Raw genomic sequence first — 17,226 nt, forward strand, 5'->3', positions numbered from 1 at the left:
CGGTTAATGCGTCAATATTTTTTCACATATCTAAAATTTCTTTTATTACGAGAAAAACACTCTAGATAGAGGATAAATGTGCGGGAAGATTCGAAATTTATCGTATTTTTCTCTTTTGTATAAATCTATTTTTAAAGAATCTTTATCTTGAATTTGATTTTATTCTCTAGCGTTCCAGAAATTCGTTTACTGTTAACATAAGCGATTGATATTGATTCAAATTCGAAACGACGTGTCCCCATTCGACACTAACGTATTTCATTCGCATGAATTATGCTACCAAGTAATCCGTATAGATTTTATTCCATATGCATCACTCTGTGTATTTCATTTGCAGATGTTTGTTAATTGCGGTAATTATCGAGAATATTACGACAGAATGAAATGTGTAACTGGTCCTTTGTCGATGCAACGACAGAATCACGACAGCGTAATGCATTCGCTCGGTTCATTAATATAATCGAGGGAATATCGTGGAATAATTGTATGCGGGACTAAATTTTCGCAGAATTAAATATATTTCATTTCAGCGTGTACTCCGATTAATCAGCGAGATTGAAATGTTTCGTATCGCTCGCGGGCATTGTTCGCGAGCCACGAGCCACGGAACGTTATCACAAGACGCATAATAAAATCGAATAGCCATAACTACTGATCGAGAGAGCGCGCGGGCCATTGATTCAATTATAAAGTAATCGAGTGCGCACTCGCGAGCACGACGTGACTTAAGCTGAAACGAGAGACGGGATAAAATAAAGATACCGTTCTCTGGAGGCGATGTAATTTTAATCGCTCGCCGGATAAAACGAAACCGCATTAAAAACAACTCGCCAACTTTTGCAACGTGGGCGAAAAAAAATTTTAAACTGTTCTTAATATTTTTAATAGAACGAAAAAAAGAAACAAAATGTATCTCGAAACTTTTATATTTCATGAATCAGGTTTTAAATTTTTCATCCCTCTTTCGAGACATCTCGCCTCCCCTACGTTCGTGATTCCTAATGCATTAATTCTCCGTGAACACGTCATCGTGATGATGTCAAGGGAGTTTTGCGAGAAAAATAAAGCGAAAGTGAGACAATGTAATCCCTTAAAAACGCACAACCGAGGGGGGTGACACGAGGGCGAACGAAGAAAGGGTTGCCTCGGGTGATGGTCGCTTCCTCGTGATGGCACGTTGTGCCTCCTCCTCGAAGAATATGGATTTTATGCATGAATAAGGACAGAAGTACCCTTCGCGTCCCTTCCCTCCATCCTTCTCCCGCTCGTGCCTAATTCAGGTAGACGCGTCGCGCTTCTCCAGCGCAGACGGCTTGCAGCACGTGAAAATCTGCATGCGCAAGCACGACGATCTACGTCGTGTTTGCGGACGTGCAGAGTGTTCGATAGCGGCAGGGTGCTGCCCCCGCAAAATTTTTTATTCCGCATATATATACGCGGCAGGGGGAGAGGGGGAAATTTTCCAAAGTGCGCGCGAGCTCTCGCATCTCCATAATGTCGGTCGCGATACGTATCTAAAGCTCGACTGGGGGCCTAAATTGGTTAACGTTAACCGGCCGAGCCTCCTTTCGTCGCTGCCGATCGGAGATAGTAGATGGATGTAATATGACTGAGCCGGCTTGTCGATGGAGACTGCAACGTTATCGGTGCATAAGCGCCGCTATGGGATTTAATACAGCGCTCTGAGTGTCTGATACGCCGAGAATCGATGGAATACCTGGCGAATCGCGAAAGCGCGTTTAAAACAGCGATGAGTATCGTCAAGTATGCCAATCGTATCCCGAATCGAAACAACATAGTGCAAGAAACAACTGATCACAGCAACTGACACGTTATTTTTATTGCGTATTTCAATTTGAGCTTCATCAAGTCGGGATATCCTCGCGTGCACGATCGGAAAATCAGCTCGGAAGAGTGCGTAAACATTCCACCTCAACGGTGTCGATCGCGCTAAATGACGATACGGACGCGTGTGTTTCTGCAGGGGATGCTGCTATTTTTTTTTTCAGAAGTATCGTTCGCGCTCGCGAGTCAAAATCCTCGCCTGACACGACTCGCGCAGATTGAATTGATTTCCGATCCGATGGGGGTTTCTCCTCTTTCTCTTTCTGGGACGAAACGTGCGAGGCCGGGAGGGTAAAAGGAAAGAGAAAGAGGAGAGCGATATGGCTGCGCGATGAGAGACAACGTATACCGGTTATGGATCCAGCGAATTCGCGCCCGGTATGTGTACCTCTATTCAGAATCATGCGGCATGGCTTGTAAATGGAATAATCAGTGACACGAGGGAACATCGAATACGCCGTTGTCGAGGCTCTTGCTCGGCAACCCTCCCTCTTCTTCCCCATTTTCTCTCCCCCTCGCCGTTATCCGTCTCAGAACGACGTTATGTCCGTCGTTGCTCCTGTGGAAACCATCCCTTCTCCCTTCTCTCTCCACGTTCGATCTGCGGGGACTGCGGTGATGAATAATTAGCGACTCGATGCTCTCCACATTCTCCAAGTCGCAAAGTTAACCATCGGAAAATGGCCAATATAGTTGAAATTGTTATTTTACTATTGGTAAATAATGCAAACTTTAAAACGCGACTTGCCCTCGTTTTTTTAACTTACGAGAATAGATCTTAGTTAGTTATTTGTGCAACAAACTGGTGATTTTTTGCTCACTAATAGTATAAAAGTAATATAATGTGTTTTAACTCCAAAATATCATGTTTTAGATTTATTTTTGAGTGTGTTTTCAATCCCTAACTTTTTCACGAAATAATAGTTATTCTTTATTAGTATAAATAGTTAGCAAAAAAGGTAATATAAATAATTATAAAATAATATAAATACTAAATAAATATAAATACTAAAATAATATAAATAAAAAAAATAATATAAAAATGAATATAAACAGCGCATAAACATTGATCGATAAAAAAAATATATATATATATATAACTATATATTTGACATGAAAGTTATTGCATTGAATGAAATCAAGAATGCAAATATATACATGGAAAATGTACTTAACTTTGTTTCAAGCAGATGCTGTTTTACTAAGAAATTTAATTTTTTGTTTGCAAAAATACTTATTCGTAAATTGGCGGTAAATAATATCGAAACTTTTAAAGAATATCTACTTTAAAAAGACAGCTCTGAAGAATTTCTGATTGAAATTCGATAGATCCAATAAAGATTTTTCGTAATATCGTATATATTTTCGGCCTAGATAAAGTATATATGGTACGTCGATCGATAAGCAGATATTAAAGCTTAAATAAGCTCATACGCCTGTCACATTTGAAAGATTTTAATAGAGAATGTCGCGTTCGATAAGATTAATCATCAAATCCCTCTGGGATATTCCTTCAAAGAAGCTGCGACATATTGGGCATAAATGGTCCTTAATTAGGTCGTCCCTATTATGTTAATAGGATTTGTACCTGCAGCTGTGGAATGAGAGTCTCCGCTTGAGAATTAATCTCCAGGCTCGTGTAGGTCAACTATGGCAGTTATCGTGATCCGCATAAGGACTCTTAATCAAGGATCCATGTGACAGGAAGGTGAGCTCGCGCGAAAACGACTTTTGCGAGATGGAAACGAAATTTACCATTCGTCGATACGAGAACAAGGGTGGAGGAGAGATATAGGAAAGGAAGACGACTTACCCTTTCGCTTGCTTCGAAAGAGAAAGAGAGAGAGAGAGAAAGGGAAGGGTAGAACTCTGAGACGTAAATTGCAAATGTTCCGGAGAATCGGATAATCGGATAATCAGCCAGACTGTTCCGTCTCCGCTCAGCCGCCATTTCCAATATTCCGCTTTTCTCGAGACATCGACCAATTGATTCGGGATGAGTTACTTGCGAAAGAAAAGTCGCCGTTGCTCTCAATAAGTGGCTTGTTGCGTCGACAATGCATTACACTTCTTTTTCTTCGAATAAATCTTGGAAAACGATATCTTTTTAATCAACGTAATTAACCTTTACATTTATATGTATATTCTAATGAGAGTATTTTACAAATCGTATAATAACTTTGAATATTTATCCGGATTTCGAATTATTATATTTGTACATTTGCTCTATTTTAACAAACATATTTATCTAATATTTTTATAACATTTTTGAATTTGCGAAGTTTCCGTTAATTTTATAATACACTGTGTACAATATACCGTGCTCACATATTAATATTAATCTACATTGTACACTAATTTTAATTAGATATATTAATTAAGTAATCGTTACATAATTTAACAAAGGCATTTATCGATATTTGCAAAATTCAGTTTAATAATCTACGTTTTAATTACTATTTTAGTTCAAATTATTTAGTGCAAATAATTTCCCAAAAAATTTAATCACAATTATATTTACACTACAAATAGGATTATTGCACCACAAATAGGTAGAGATATTATAATATCAATTGTTAATGCTAAAGTATATATATCTTTATATGAATATATGAAAACATTTTTTTAAATACTTTTTAAAATAATATTACTGTTTCGGGCATTAAATGCAAACTTTTTAAATAATAAAACCTATGCTTTAAATTTATATAAGACAAAAATAAAAGAATTGTCGATGTAGTACGCTCGTGTTTTACATTATTAAAATAGAATCGCAGAGAAATATGTTACAAACTCGTACAAAAGCTGTTTCTTTCTCTCCCTCTCTTTCCTTTCACATCGATTAATTGGAAACATCATTTAAAATGCACTTGAATATGATTTGTATTTGATTTTGTAAATATTTACCTTGCGATTTTAATAATCTTTCTCTTTCTCTCTCTCTCTCCTTTTCCTCTTTTTCTAAATTCTATCTTTCTGCGCAATAATAAACGTTGCGAGCAAATCGCGAGAGTAGTTTGCGATCTGTTTGGGAAATAATTGACCATCTCTGGAAAGGCAGTAAGAAAGCTAAATCGTTCGATCACAGATCGATTCGGCTTTTTCGTACGCGAAACATATCGTTCTATTATCGAGTCGGTATGTCTCATAGCTCACAATGTTCAATATCTGTGAGCCACAGACCGCAAGCCGCAAACCGAGAACCCAAGGGAGAATCCGCGCAGTGGGTGCACTTGCAGCAATATTGCTGATTAGTTCGGACCGGCTCGCGCACTTAAATTTAGTCGAATGCGCTTCATTTCCATTCGGAAGATAGAGGAATCGATCGACCGAGCTTATCTTACCCTATTTCTGTGCTGCTGGTACTATTTGACTTTGACCTCGTTGAAATTTGGAGCGTTCCTAGAGCGAAAATTTAAAATTCTCCAAACAGAAAAATGGCCGATGTAAAATTAAATAAAATATTATTTTACATTACATATTTACTGAATATTAAAATTAAAAATAGCCGATATATAACCATGTATATCTATACGTAACATGTCATTTAATCTACAGAATTACATAGTTAATCTTAAACAATTATTCAAAATAAACTTGTTACGATCTTTTTTTATACTTTAAAGATAAATTTGCTAAATGAGAAACTGCTTTATTATACAATTTTATTTTAATTAACTTTAATTAAATTTAATTCTGCTTTTTCTGAAATTATTTTTCCACAATTATTTGTTTAATGGAAAAACTAATATATACGTTTAAAATTGATTATTTATTTAAACGTGACATTATATATACTTTGCCTCTGTTCATCTATTTTATCTTTCACCGTGAGAAATATGAATATAAAGAACTATAGGAGCATAAAATTAAACGATACTGATAATTCGTAGCTATTAATAATAATTTCGAATCCGACAAAAATCATTCATCGTAGAACTATTGACGCAACTATCAACTGCACTGTTCGATAAACTCCTGTTCGCTCACCTTCAACGGCCAACGAACTTCTGCTCATACGTTTTCTCTTCGTGTCACGACGAGCTTCTTTGTCGACTTCTCATCAAAGCCTTACTGAAAAACTAACGATACAGTCTCTCTCAACATGTTTCATCAACTTCTCAAAAAAGTGTAAAGTAGATATAAAATATCATAGAGAAGGTGTTTGTGCACTTAAGAAAATTACAAAATCGACATGAAATTATTAGAGAGAGAGACTTATTTTTCCTTTATCCAAGAAGAAAATCGTATTGACAGATAAATTTTTGAATGACATGTGAAATTTGAAATATCATTTTGAATCCGTATATTAGTAGTTAATAATTTAACATGCGTTGAAAACTATTCGATCTTTTACAAATTTATATATTTATCACATTTCTCTCTCGATACTTTTGCGATGAACTGAATTGATCTAAATTGATTCAATAATTGGAATCCATTACCGACTCGGAATTTCAAAATTGTAAATTTAACATAATTTAAAATCGATTGCAGGATAATTTGCCCAAATTTATATTCATTATAAAACATTATCATACAACATTTAATTAAGTTCTTCAAAAATATATCTTCGGATATATAATTATTAGATTTTAGTCATAATAAGTATATTTTTCTTCCGCCAAATAAAAGATTTTCTTTTTCTTGTCAATCAAAAATTCAAATTAAAAATTAATACAAACATTGCGCAAATATCTGGAATTTGTCTTGTCGAGTTGATTTTTGCGAGAAAGTGGAACGCGAAATTTATGCAATAGCATAAGGGTTAATGCACCGTTAGACAAAACATCATCTCGTCCCCGTTGAACAAGTACACAAGCACGTATGTACGGGAGACGTAAGCGAATGCGTGAACTGACGCAGCCAGAATTAGTCGCACGGAAGCCTTTTGTTTCGCCGAGATATCTCGCCGGCTCTCGTCTCTTTTCGCCATCCGATGCATTCGCCGGAGCGTGGTCATAGTATGCAAATGATTATGGCTGCCGCGTTTATTAGAGCCGTCATAAATCCTGGCGGGGGTTGGTTACCGCCGTCTTCCTGCTACGACGAAGGTTTGACTCGGGCAACAGCAGTAGTAGTCGTACCGACAATATCTCTCAAAGGACTAGCTCTAATGTCGGAAGGGCCCTGAAGGATACGGCAATGCAGACAGCGAGGATGTTGCGTCAGGATGTGATGCGATGCCTCTCATCTTGGCTCATGGATATTAATAAACAAAACTTCGGATTAATTAGCTTGCTGCGACGATGTCTCGTCTTGCGAAACGTTTTGTTAGGATCGCAGAAAGAGCAAGAGGAGAAGGGTCGGTAAAAAAAAAAGACAAACGAGCGCAAGGATCGTCTCGAGATCGTCTCATGAATATTCCATCAATTTGTTTCATTTCGCGTGTTTTGTATGCAAAACAGCGGGAGAGAATACAGCGAGAAGTATCTATTACTCGCTGCTCGGAAATGATAACATTCGGTAAATACAGAATATGATAGGAAGATGTACAGGATCATCCCGTAATATGCGGAATTATTATACTTTAGGAATTTAGTAACTTAAGAATAATATAAACTTAATGATACATAAAAAACTTTTTGACGTGCAGAATCATTTCTGAAAGGAACTTCTCACGAAGTCCCTCACTCGCTGAAAAATATCAGAAGTTTGTATCATTAAAGTTTTTTTTTATTATTTAATATCAAATTAAAGTTTTATTAATTAGAATCAAGTTACTTGGACGGAAAATAACTATTTCTCTCGAGCAGTTAATTTCAAAAGTTTTAGGACGCTATATTAACATTTTTTCAATATACCGTGAAGAAATATTTTCAAGTTTAAATGGACGATATTATGGGTACTTATAAAATTGATCATAAAATGTAATCTATTCTGTTGCACCCTGTACGTATGCGATGTACGCATATCGATTAAATAAGATTATCGAAATTATATCTAGTCTACCTTTCAAAGGTGATGAAAAAAGAGACGAGATACGATCTTCGCACAATTATTGGCGGAAGTGCTTACAAAGGAAGCTCGCCGCTCGTAGCTTCCGCGAGTAAACTGCATGAACTATGTAACTTTGCGCGGAAACAACGCTGCAGCGATCGCCTCCGGTCAAGCCTCCAATTACATCATATAATTGGAGAGTAAAGGAACGGTTATATCGACCAATCGTGCAACTATTGCGTTCCGAATGATCATATCGCACTTTGTACGATTATCAGAATTCTTGAAAATAATTGATCGTAGACATTTATTCTTCGTTTTTGACGAGGAGAACAAGTCAATTTTCGTCCAATTAACAGCAAGTGGAACTTTCTGTTTGTAATAAATATAATATTTTACGGCGAAAAGTTGCATATCTAATGTTTTTCTCTGCAATTAGGGAACAAATTATTTATTTATATTTATATTTATCTTTATTTATTATTTATTTATTTATTTATTTTATTTATCAATTATATATATAATTACTGCAATCTACACGCAGCTCAAGTGTTTATTAAAAATTTATAAAGCAAGTCACAGCTATTTCATTTTCTCCCCTTATAATTCGAGCGAAAGATATTGCGCACGACAAGCTTATGCTCTAAAGACACTGGCCTTTTTATCTGCGTTTTCGCGTCGTTCTTATCTTCACGTCCTGGCTTTTCTTTTATTCCTTTTACATTATACTCTATCTCGTCCACCTACCCATTCCCTTGCTGCTCTGCCGTCGACGGTTCCTAGGTGTCTTCCTTGCGGATAACCGTTGGAGTCGTTTCTTTTGCTCTTCTCCTCGTCGCGCGATGCCGTCTTCTTTGTCGATTTCTAGCCTGTTCTCTCCTTTTCTCTCTCTCCATCTCTCATGTTTTTTTTCCCCGCTCTTTCCGCATTCGGTCTGCTTCAGACAATCGGTCGCGGTCCTCCGGAGGGGAAAACGGGTAACGATCGGCTGTGAATTCCGCGATAATTGCTGGAGACTTCGCTTCTACTTCGCAGACATAGACACGATTCCGCGACTGAACGGATGCATTTTAATCTCACGGTCCTTGGAGATCCGTCTGTGTTGACTCCGCGGGTTTTCCCGATGTTTATTGTTTTCGCACCGATATCCTCGTCATTGTCGTCGCGGATTTCTACTATCGCTTTCCCAAGTATCTCATTTTTCCCAGCAATTTCTGGAAAGACAAGGCATCTCAAGCGATCAATTGTAAGATTATCTCGAAAATTATAGATTATTCGGATTTGCGAAATATAATTATACGAAAAATTAAGCCTGAAATGCACTGAAATTGCACTGATATTATTTTATAATTTTTTCATTAGTAAATTTTAACGACAACAGGATGTAATAATGGAAGACATTGATTATGTCGAATAATAATTTCGCTGTTCATATTTTTTTTATATTTTATGCTTTTATTTAACATTCTTGCAAGTAACGAGTACGCAAAGCTTAAGTTGAAATTCACAAAGACTACCAACTAACTTCCATCTGTGTTCTATTTCGTTGTATTTGACGTATCGAGATTGCGCAGCTTTATTTATTACTTGCATAGGGAACATAATGCTAAAATTGCTCGTGCTAGAGCGGATTAATGGCGTACTGCGAGTGCATTATTTCGCTTCGCAAATTTCGATCCCAATTAATATCATTCTGACAAGATTTGGCACCAACCGCATTTTAGTTTCCACTGTTGGTTCATTCTACATGTACATATAGCCGTGCAAATTGCAAATAAAATTTACAAAATCAATATTTTTAGAATATAGCTTTTCTCTATCCACAATTCTCAAAAAGAAGAAGAAAGAGAGAAACAAAAGATTTCAATTCGATTGTATCTAGAGATATAAAATGACTGTTTTTTTTTCTAATAAAAAAAACAAACGTTGAGAAAATTTTTTTCCAAAAAATTTTTTCATTGGAAAAAAACGAATTTGTTTCTTTTATTATTTCTTTTTTTAGTGTGAAATTATTTTTCTTCATGTTTTCTTATTAATCTAATAAAAAAATTAAATTCTTTTTCTTATATTTTTGATTTATCCTTTTTCAGAAGTAATTTTAATGACTTAATAAGATTTTTGTGGCAATTTATATCAAACATGCATTTATATCAAAATTACAAATTGTATTTTTGTATCTATAAAAGATAATTCATTACAAAATAGTTCAATTCTGATTTATTTTAGAGAATTTATCTAATTAACAATAGTAATTACATAATTATATAGCCAATTAGAATGTGATTTATATTTAAAATAGTAATAGTTAGTTCAAATATAAAAAATCTATTTATTTAAAAAATCAAAAATAATGAAAAATCAACTTGCAATAATCAAAATATAAAGATTTCCTTCTTTACACCTTTAATTGTATCACTGGCATTTGTATCTTTTATTATTAGTGATGTACAAATAGATCTTGTTATATTGATATGTCTACTGAAGAAATAAATGTTATATTAAGATATATATATATATATATATATATATATATATATATATATATCTTAATATAACATTTATTTCTTCAGTAGACATGTCTACTTCAGTATTACCTCATATTAAGATATATATATATATATATATATATATATATATATATATCTTAATATAACATTTATTTCTTCAGTAGACACATCAATATAACAAGACCTATTTGTACAACACTAATAAAAGATACAAATGCCAGTGATACAATTAAAGGTGTAAAGAAGGAAATCTTTATATTTTGATTATTGCAAGTTGATTTTTCATTATTTTTGATTTTTTAAATAAATAGATTTTTTATATTTGAACTAACTATTACTATTTTAAATATAAATATATATATATATATACACAATAAATTACGAAATTAATTTCATACATACGCTGTTGAAATGCGTATTAAAAGCATGAGAAAAACGAATCGGATGTGAATGAAAGCGTGATGGTCGCGTCCCCGCAATTACTGTATACGCTAATAACGTGTTTAATACATTCTCAGTTGCGTTAATTGCATTTCATATTAACGCGAGTATGGAGACTCTTCTCACTCGAGGAGAACTGTATCGAAATTCTGGGCACGTGTCATCGCACCGGTCGAATCCCGTGGTAATTCAAAATAACCGTTCTCAACAGAGTTTTGGCACACGGGATTTAGTAACTCGTTTTATATATATACGTACATATATATATATATATATATATATATATATATATATATATGTCTATGTGAGACATGTATTTGCACATTAAATTTTTTCTATATCTATAGGATGGTGCAGAATAACTTTATTCAGCTGAAATATCTCCGTTTTTTAGAAATATAAAAATATCGTACATATATATGCAATATTTTTATATTTTATATTTCTAAAAAACGGAGATATTCCAATTAGACAAAGTTATTTCGCTCTCCTATAGATATAGAAAGAGTTTAATGCACAAGCACATATCTCATAAATTTAAAAAAATCATTATATGACATGTTACACATGTCCTGATATGATCGTATTGGATTCATGTATGTTTTTATCTCGTCAATAATAATATAAAATATTTTTGCAATCGCGCGAAAATATGGGAACGCGAATAGAACACGAGCAGACAGATGACAAAAGAGTTTCGCGAGCTCGTTAAATTGTGATCGGAATAAAGCACGCTCGGCTTTATCACCTCGTTGCATTGCGGAAACATAATCGAAATTGACATAGTTCGCGATTGCGCGTTTAAATAATCTCGGGCCCGGGAAGGGTTATCGGTCGCGCAACGCAACTCTCTCCATTTCTCATCCCCGCCGGCGTTACCGGGTAATTATTGTAGGTCGGCAGTGCCCGGTTAATTACAGGACGACACACCTACGTTCATGCGCATGCGACCGAGCCGTCTGATATGTATGAAAATGAAATCGCTCGGCCGGATTTCCCGGCCATGCTGAGGATGTCCCGATTTTACCGGAAGCAGTCTCTACAGGAGCAAAAAATTGCATCCCTTTGTCAGATTAAAAATTAAAAACTATTAAATTAGAAGTATTATTATTTTTTTTAGGATTTACAAATATACACTTCCATGTTTTCTATTTTAAATCTTGGGGGAATGAAAAAATTAACGCATATACAAGCCACGTTTGATGCGTTTAAGATAATATCTCATTGTCAAGTCTGTTCAAAATTAAAAATTCTACCCTCCATCGTTGCACGCTTTACACCTCGATAGTGTACTAAAGCTATATCTTCCACGTTGCATATTTTAATTAGGTTTTAAGGTGGTCTGGCTTATGCGCGCGAGAGTCGCTTGAATATTCCATACTGTTGGGTCATCGACTCGCGCAATATGGCCTCCATTGCCTGATAATTATTAGGGAAGGTTTCAACCCTCGACGCCCCTTTGTAGGTGCGAGGCGCTCGTTTGGACAAAATAGGACCGTAAAGGGGCTACTACTCTTGCCGAGAGGGGGGAATTTCTCGCATGTTTCAACCCTGCACAGTTGCCTCGGTTATAATCGCAAAATATTTGAGATCGCTGAAAATCAATTTTTGCGAAAAAGTATTATTTACGCATATATAACATTACAGTGTTGATTGAGCCAAAAGGTTCTCATCTTCCTTAATTTACGGTTACATAAAGCTTGGTAAGATACGCACGTCAAATATGACTCTGCGGAAATTAAATTTTTACTCTATGAAAAACTCGACGGAATTTATTTCTCTACCGATTCTACAATATTCGTGCAATTGTGCGGTGTAATTACTTGGCGAAGCATTTGCTCGCTTGGATGGTCGGCGTGCTCGCTTTGGACAATTATAAAAAGATTATAATAAATGCCGAGTACTCTAGCGAATAATAGTTGGCGATATACGAAAAAAAAATATAATAATTCCAGTTCATTTCGCAATGCAAAGAATTGCGAGACTCGAAAATTTCGAAAATTCTTGCTGCAAAATTATGCATGAATCTCAATTCTTGATAATTCATCATGAATTAGATTCCCTGAAATCTGCATAGCATACAGATTTGTATTTAATGTATTTGATATTGCATATATTATATCCGTGATAATATTACATAAATCTTCATGCTTTGCAAACAACCACGTAGCAGGGAAAAAAAATAATAAGTATGAGATTTCTTCTCTCTAATTTGGTCTTCTCATACTCTTTCAGGATCTATATGAGTTTGTTAATTAAGGCAAAATAGAGTCGTCAAAGAATAGACGATTAAATGAGACGGATGAAAAGAAAAAGCTTAAAAACTTATATAATCATCCATGCAAAATAATTGTATAACGTAATAATATGTTGTCACAATTTCGTTTTTCATTCTCAGTAAACTTTTTCTTATATCTATAATTTTCACTTTTTTAAGTAATAAAAAAGTATATATATATATATATATATATATATATATATACTTACTATATAACTAGTATATATATATATATATATATATATATATATATATAATATATAGCTATTATATTTTATAAGAAGTCGTAAAAGATATATAATTTTTTCACATTATAATTAATATTATTAATAAGAAAAAGTTCATTATGAAATTCACTTTTTAGAACAACTTTTCTCTTAAAATTTAATATTCCCCTCATTTAATACAATTCATAACATTACGTTTAATTGGAAAGAAGGAGCGGAAGAAGCATATTATGCGAACGTAGCTCTATATTATCAGGACAAATAAGTGAGATTCCGTGAATGATGGCGTGAATTCGGCACGAAACAGGGAGTGTGGTGTGCTAGCGGCAGAGGTTGACCGAGGAGAGGATAGTCGCGGTGGATGAGGACGAGAGAGGAGGCGGCGGATGGGTGGCTGCAGCTCGCTCAGGAAGGCAAGCCGGGGGTAGGGGGTGGGGGGCGACGAGCGGGGGAGGGCGGAATTTCGCGCGTGCTCGGCTTCATCCCCCTCGGCCGCCGTCACCGCCACCGCTGGATGCTGAGGGTAGCTGGACCGCGCGCGTGAGGTGTCAGTTCTGCGCGCGATCTCCTCCCTGAAGGTGTCAACCTGCTCGCGATCTGCTCCAACGTGTGTTCTCCAAAAGTGGTCACGCACGATCGCACGCACATTCCCAAATTTCTCCTCGAGTCCCCCTTTTCTCGCCCCTTTTCTCGCGCTCGCCCTTTCTTCTCCGCTTTCCCTCGCGGGTTCGACGATCTTGTGAAACGGACCGTTCAGTGAAAAGTTCGAGGGACGCTCTCTCTCCTAAACGCGAACGAGGAGAGTCGTACTAGTTCGAGTCTGGCACGTGACACTCTTCAGCTGGCGACGACTATCATGCTGGCCGGGATCTTCGAGGGCAACAATGTACGTGAAAAATCGTTTGCGGTAGGAAATTCGAGCGCATGCATTCTTTCAATGTGCTTGCACGGCTTTAAAGAGGAAAATAAATGTTAGTGATGCCTGCTGAGAAGAGAGACACACCATTGTTGGATGCGCTGTATTAATATCAGAACACACAAAATCATTACTTTTCATTCTTTTTTGTTTTTTAATCGGCTATAAAATTTATATTTTAATATCATAATTTTGTAAAGAATAATTATAAACTATATTACATGTAAATTATATGAAAAAAAATTATTTATTATTTGAAAATTATTTTTTCTTTACAAGTTAATAATATTAGATGTATACCGACCAGTATTCTAAATCTTCTGATATTAACTAAGAATATTGATTTAAAAATAATTTTTTTAATAAATGTATTATAATTCGTATTAATATAATGAATTTTTACAAGCAAAACTTCTGTTAAATCAGTCAATATCGTGCTTTCAATTATCGTGTATTACGTCAACTCATTGTAATAACTATTCTATTTTGCTTAAGAGTAATTCTATTCGGCTTTTATTCCTTCTATCTTCCATAAAGGGCGATTCTGAGCGAATTGCACTCGCGGTGCCAATAATCGTGATACTAAGTGTTATGACATATCGATATGCTTATAGATTCTATCCTGTAATTCTGAGAGATTTTGTGTGATTATTACATACTCTTCTTTTTTCTTTCCATTTTACTTAATACCATAAATGGAACGATATTCTTTCGTATGTTCGCTATATTTCCTGAACATGTTGTAAATAAAATATTTTATTAGCTCGTATATACTTTTACCTTTATGTTTACCACGTTTTATTTGCCTAGAAATCCTATTCTTCAACGATATTTATTCACGTTGTTTTCTTAAATAAATAAAGGTCTCGTAAAATTACCTAATTATTATGATAATCATATCTTTTGATTTAAATTGACATGTTAAGATAACTTGTAATTAAGTTACATACAAATTATACCGTCATTCTACCTTAATAAGTTCTAAAATTAAGAGAGAAGACACGTGGGAGAGAAAGAGAGAGAATTAAAGATCACTTTAGTTCCTAATTTAAAGTTGCATCCGATAAAATCATACATGCGGTCGTCGTATTATTTAAATGAGACTCGAATCGCATTATTCGCAGAAATGTGAGTATAAGATTCTAAGTTCAAGTCTCTTAATAACATTCGCATATCAGATGTCATCGTACTTTCCGCGAGCGTGTTAGCTCTGTTCAACGTCTCTCCCTTTCTCGTTATCATGTCGACTAATCAACCGTATCTCACTGTCAAAGAGGGTGCAGCTTTGAAAAAAACCGACTGTAGATTTCGTTGCATTCTGATACACAAATTAAACGCTTACACTTTGCGTGCTGCGCATTAATAACGTCACGCGAACGAATATCGTTGGCGTATTGCCGTTCCCTGCGTAAGAGAATGGTCGTAGGTAGATATGGCGGGTCGTATATCGCGGAGGCTGGTTCCTCAGGTGGCGATAATTCATCGGAGTAACTCGACCACTCTCCGCGGATGATTAATTAATGTCAGAGACAGAGCTCGTTTTCGCTCCCAATTTTCTCATCTTTTTATCACTTGTCTCGTGCGATGGCTACTCGATAATTTTTATTATTCCGTTTGGCCTTATTCGCAATGCTTTATGCTATATCGATTATATAATTTGAACGAAAGAAAAATAATTCTAAATAATATATTTCCTTTTATTGTACATATATCTTAGTAAGTCTCAAAATAAAATGAATTTACTTTAGTAAATTGTGCAAAAATTCATCGTATACTTTGTATAGTTTATTCAAAAGATTTTTACATTGATTTATAATATTGAGAGGTATGATAAGTCTCCTTCAATAATTTTTTTTATTTTTATAAATATGTTAAAATAGAGCCAGAATAATTTTAAATAATTACTGAACCTCTCACGCCTTATTTATTTATTTATATTGTTAATAATTATTTCTTCTTTTCTATAATAATTATTTTTTCTTTTTCATAATTATTTTTTGATATTATATTTCTCATATTTACAAAATCTCAGACCTTATTGTTTATTATCTTAATACACTTAATACAATCAAAAGAATCATTTCATATTCTTTAATTAGTACATCCATCCTTCAAGTTCAATTTATTACAGGTGTCACATATATATTTCACGTTCAGATTTATTTTCGGACCGCATGCTCGAATTTCCGCACACTTTTACGATCGTTGTCAATGTTTTTGGCACCTTGCCGGTGATTTTCCGTCAAAAGAACGTACCTCGCGGAATCACCCTTTGGGGTTTACGCTCGGTAAAATCTTTGTTGGCTCTTTGTTCTTGTCCCAAATGTTTGGCTTAAACATGCACATGTATGATGCAAATAAGCTCTACAGTCTGCTTGATGCATCAAAAACAGGAGCAAATCCAATTTACCCATTTTAAGCGTTTCATTGATTCTGAGACCTTATTATTAGAACGACTGTTTATCCGGACAGAGATACATCGATGTCCGAATAAATTTTGATGTTATGCATTATTACGATATTATAATCAAGAGAAACAAAATATATATAAATATTTATATATTAATTTTATTATAATAATATTCAAAGACAAGTTGCCAGATAGATCGTATTGTTCGTGAAAACATTTGTTGATGCATCTCTTCGAAATTTTCTCTTCTTCATTTTAATCTTCATTTTTATACAGATAAATGTGTTTTGCTTTTCAATAAAATTATATTAGAAATTAAATAATGCGTATTTTGTTATATTATTGTTGGGTTTTGATAGAAAAAGTTTTATAGTATTCCAGTAATTTCAAGAAAATTTCTCAAACAATTATACTATCCTTAAAGTTTAATTCGCTAAAATTTTATAATTCTCAGCTTTAAATGGTCTCATTATTTAATACAGATGTTGAGCTTTTAATTTCGGTTTGTTGAAATAAAAAACAAAAACAAAAGTCGTATTTTCACCGAGTGATATGGAGTTGTTGTAGAAACTATGCGCCGCCATATTAATTTCAGTTTACGCCACGGTCAACTCGAGCTAAAGTCGAAGTGAAATTGCTCCACATTTTTCCCATTTTTTCTC

General features: G+C 34.7%; 2 protein-coding genes across 2 annotated transcripts in view; one reads left to right on the forward strand and one right to left on the reverse strand.

The window, feature by feature from the left end:
• Window positions 1-17,226, reverse strand: part of LOC105254154 — a 72,058-nt gene that overhangs the window by 16,819 nt on the left and 38,013 nt on the right. The gene's annotated exons all lie outside the window — the stretch shown is intronic.
• LOC105249744 (Down syndrome cell adhesion molecule-like protein Dscam2) overlaps window positions 13,805-17,226 on the forward strand; it is a 161,438-nt gene continuing 158,016 nt past the window's right edge. Inside the window, exon 1 of the mRNA XM_025406816.1 lies at window positions 13,805-14,124. The gene's annotated coding sequence lies outside the window, so the exon portion shown is untranslated. The remainder of the gene's footprint in view (window positions 14,125-17,226) is intronic.

This window comes from Camponotus floridanus, unplaced genomic scaffold, assembly GCF_003227725.1.
Source record: "Camponotus floridanus strain SB8 unplaced genomic scaffold, Cflo_v7.5 scaffold156, whole genome shotgun sequence".
NCBI lineage: Eukaryota > Metazoa > Arthropoda > Insecta > Hymenoptera > Formicidae > Camponotus > Camponotus floridanus.